Source organism: Trachymyrmex septentrionalis, unplaced genomic scaffold (assembly GCF_001594115.1).
Source record: "Trachymyrmex septentrionalis isolate Tsep2-gDNA-1 unplaced genomic scaffold, Tsep1.0 scaffold40, whole genome shotgun sequence".
Lineage (NCBI taxonomy): Eukaryota > Metazoa > Arthropoda > Insecta > Hymenoptera > Formicidae > Trachymyrmex > Trachymyrmex septentrionalis.
Window position 1 is genome coordinate 4,328,900 of NW_017305569.1, and position 4,736 is coordinate 4,333,635.

Genomic DNA, 4,736 nt, shown 5'->3' on the forward strand with positions numbered 1-4,736 from the left:
TTGATTTCCATAGAAATGTACTTTTTCTTATATAATAAAAGCAATGTAAAGATACATCAATATCGATTATAATAATCCCATTTAAATCTCGATCAGATTTGCTTCAGAGAGAAAAATATCTCAGAGCCACAGAGAAATCCGCGGCTTTTAGCGGAATGTAGAGCCGCATAATGTAGCGTTCAAGAGGGGAGGGACGTGCCGGTTGGTTCGGCAATACAAATATACATCAAAATCAATTATAATCATCCCATTTAAATCTCGATCAGACTTTCTTCAGAGATAGAAAATACCTCGGAACCACAGAGGAATCCACGGTTCTTAACGGAATGTAGAGCCGCATAATACAGCGTTCACGGGGGGAGGGACGAGAGGTTGGTTTGGCAATAACATTAGAGCGAGAGGGATTCGCCATGCGGCACAACACGTTATACGGCATGCTGTAGCGGGGGTGGTGAAGTATCATGGCATTTGGTTGTACGCCAGTGTGCCTGAATATACCTCGGATGACCTAAAATAGAGCTGGCTTTGAGGTCGCGAAAGAGGAAAAAGCGGAAAAGATGACGAGGGCGGAAAGGAGGGGGCCACGCGGTCGTGGGGGATGGAGTCGCTGCGGCTGTTAAGGAACGTCTTGGATACGGAGAGGGAGACAAAGGACGGCAATAGAGAGCCGACATAACCGCTTTCATCTGCTGCGTCGGCACCATCCGGGATAAAAATGCAACGGCTCCTGGTCGTTCCAACATTTCGCCGTACCTTACGAGCATCCCACTGCCGCGGCTCGACCAGAATTTTCCACAGGATGGCACCTTATGCACGTCGTTCCGCCACATTCGGCTACCTTCTGCAGAGAAAACCAGCCGTGCGTACTTTGCTGGTGGCTTTATACATTAGGTGTTGTACGCTATCAATAACGCGGTTGAAACGTTCCGCAATTGAAATCCGACATGGAAAACTTTAGAACACTCTTTCCGTTATTTATTTCTTGGCACGTATTGGCGAATGCGTTACTATTCATGCTATGTACCCGAATATCGATAAAGATCTCTTCTATATATCGTTTCCTTACTTTAAAAGTGACATAATTCAAAAAATTAAGTTTTTTAAGAGAAAGGAAAAATTATTTTTCAACTTAATAGAGAAAATTATTAACTGATAAATAATATCGGTAAAAAAAACATATTCTTAGAAACATGATCAAATACTTATCTGTCAATTTTATTTTCGTTTTACAATCCTTAAAGAATTATCTTTTTGAGTTGTGACAATTTTTATATTTTACAAAATTATTATAACAAACCTTGAATAATTCAACAAAAGTGACGTAACTCAAAATATCACAAACATACGGTTTATATTTTACCTTTTGATCAATTAAAATAAAACAATTCTTTTTCAAACTTCGAGCATCAAAACTGTTTAAATGTTTTGTATAAAAAATTTGTTTAGTTTATGAAAAATGACAACGCAAAATGTGTCACTTTTATAGAAGATACTATAACCTTTTTGAAAAATTTTATTCAATTATTTAATGAAATCTTGACCATGTTTTACTTCACATCCCCGTAAGTTGAGTACATTGCTCTCAATGTTATTTTTCCGAACGTTATAATCATTGCAGAATTAAATTATTTAATTGAGAATTGTAGATATTTCCTAATTCTTATTTCCTAATTCTTACTTCTTAATTCATCTCAACGATCAAATTTTCAACAACTCAATGGAAGGCAGGTTAACAATAAAGTCGGTCTAAACAAAGATATCCAAGTCCTGCAAATATGCCGAGATTTCGTCTATCGATCGTTACGACTCGGAACGGTTCTCACAACCGATTGTCCGACATCATTTACTCTTCCGTTTACCCGGCGAATCACGATGCGACAGTCCTGGATGTGCTTTTGCTCTTTCAGCTAGACGGGTAGTGTCCGGGGAGGGATGGCGAAAGTACGTCGATGGAAGCACAATGAATTAAGGGAATTCCCAGACGCGAGTAGTCGAGCGAAAAGAACGGCAAGGATTGAAGGATGGAATTGGGAGGAAGCGAGCACTCGCACCAAAAGAAAGTCCTCGATGGCGCCATCGAATTAGTGTTCCCCAGGTAAATTATTTACTCCTGCTTTCACATCAACGATAAGAATCGCGACCATCGTCTCTTCATCGCGAAAGACCTTCAAGTCCTTCGGTAAAGTCGACTCGGCATTCTCGGATTTACATCAGGCTAAAGTTGTTCGGCGAATGCGATCGAAAAATTCACAGTCTTTGTGATCCTTCGTTGCCACTTTCCAGTTGAATTCCTCGAATTGTGATCTCGCAGAACGGAATCGCACGATTAACCACGCTAAAACATTTTTTTCAGGCAGCTATTGACGCAATTAGATAGTTCGCATTTTATCATATCGCGAGAACAGATAATACAATTTTTCCAAAGAAACGCTTGTGTGGTGGAAAATAAACTAACGAAAATTTATCACATTAATCTTGAGATATATTTAGAACATTGGAATAAAACTTTCTACTATTTATCGTTATCCACTTTTACAATGTAAGCCTTTGTTAAAAATACGCTTCTTTTAATAATCTATAGCAGTTTTCGGGAAACTTAAGCGCAGCCTTTCCCGACGATCGAAAAGTTGAAAAATTTACGAACCCCCACGCAACTTTGCGCCGCGTAATCCTCTTCGACATTTGGACTGTGTGCCATTTCCGCTCGGCGGAACAATTTTTACACTCGCGCCAGCCAGCAGTTTCTACCTTTTCCGATAAACGAAATCGGATTAAAAAACGGATGGTGTGCATTTTTCCTATCTCCACGGATAAAAAAATGTCACAGCGGAAGTAATGTTTGCAGGCGACAGACTTGGTCAGGAAGCTTCACGGTGTAAAATTTTACGCTTATAAAGATGACATCTTTCCTTTGGGAAATGATGGCATCTTGAAAATATTCTCTGCGAATAACAAGTGTTATGATGCAATATTTTAATTAGTTTGTGATTTTTATGGATATACAGCACAGATAAAATTATTTACTTTCTCATTTATTATAATTTGTATATGTATTTTGAATAATTTCCAATGTTCAATGCTTATATTTATGATGACATTTTATCTAAAAATGTAAAATTGAATAAATAAATAAAGTATGTAAAAGATAATCAAATTATTAGATAATATTGTTGAATTTTGATTTATTAGGGATTATCCAATTGCGTTTCCATTGATTTCATTTGCAAATTTTACATTTTCTCCATTTTAATGCAGATTTGAAACTCTATAAACGTTAGAACTTGATTACTTAAAAGTTAATAAGTATTTAACTTTAGAGAAGATTAGATACTTTGCTTTCCGAGCATGAAGAAAGTTTAACTCGAAGCAGAATCTACGTTAATAAAATATTACTCTCGGAATAAGAAATTGTTATCTTCTATTAAGATGTAAAGGGCAAATAAAGTTTCACGCAATTTTGTATGTCTTATCAATTTTAGTAACCTTTGTAGAAATGCGGAACGAACACATCTATTAATGTATAAATATTAGTATTCAAAGTTCTAAAGTTATATTCGTGTCGCTGTTAAAATTTATTAAAATTTTTTGAGCTGTTTTTGTACATTTCTATTATAATCTGATTAAATTCCTAATTATATCCATATATCCCAACCTGTGAGAGTTCTCATGTTAATCAAGCAGCAATCTGTAAATGTCGTTCTTTCTTCGTCGACGACATTATGGATTCTGCATGCGGTTCTGATCTCGGCTGATTCTAAACTAATCGACGGCCAACAGTGGTCTCGGGTCACCGGGCTTTCATCGATTGCCTTTATTGCGTTACACGTTGCGCCAACCATGGTAGTAATGCCATTCGATTATCCGTGTGCCTCTGACACTCCGCGTAAATTAAAATCCAGTGTGTACCAGTCCGCCCACTCCGACGACTCGGAGATGCAAGTTGGAACTGGGTCAGAGCGAAACAAAAACCCGATGTCCCATCTTCTTCGCGTCTGCAGGAGGCGCAATCGATGCCGAATGCGTGAGACCGACCAATCAACGTTGGAACATTTTTTTTTATTGATACTAGCTTTTATTTGAAACTCACGCTGTAGTGCTACTGCAAAACTAATGGAATCCAGATTTCTTCTAAAGGCACTCCTATTTATATATCCGTATATGGTGCACGGTTGAAAGATTAAAAATCGATTTGATGTAATAAATAAAATCGTGTTCTTTTTTGTTAACTCTAAACGTAGATTGCGATTGAAATCTATATATTACTATATAAAAGTTCTAGAATTCTTTTTGTACATCGCGACGCAACGCATTATATTTTTAGAAACTTAATGAGAAATCACTCATCGAATTGACGTTAATCGATATCGAATCAACGATTTCGATGTTGAAACAACATCTAATTTCACAATTATTTCTCAGTGGGAAATAACGCATTACTTATAATGTCATTAACATTACAATTACTTTTCTCGATATGTTACATTTCCTTATTTGTAACATTATTAATAGTAATGCAATAACATTTTTTGGATAGCGGTAACGAATATAACCGTTATTTTTATTGTTACTTTGTACTAGTACTTTATATTAGAGTCTAGCCACTAGCGATTTTGACAAAATCCTACGTGAGAGGAAGATTATACATACTTCCTCCCCGTATATACATCTATCTCATTTTAACTCATATTGTCTCATTCTATAATCTTAATTCAAGTCATAGAGAGAGGATGAACTGT

The 4,736-nt window shown here is 36.7% G+C and overlaps 1 protein-coding gene and 1 long non-coding RNA gene across 2 annotated transcripts in view; one reads left to right on the plus strand and one right to left on the minus strand.

The window, feature by feature from the left end:
- Positions 1–4,736, minus strand: part of LOC108751034 (muscle, skeletal receptor tyrosine protein kinase-like) — a 115,754-nt gene that overhangs the window by 26,802 nt on the left and 84,216 nt on the right. The window lies entirely within an intron of this gene.
- Positions 1,470–2,764, plus strand: LOC108751035. Its single transcript, XR_001939463.1, has 3 exons — positions 1,470–1,562; positions 1,908–2,095; positions 2,582–2,764. It is a non-coding gene; the product is annotated as an uncharacterized LOC108751035 (long non-coding RNA).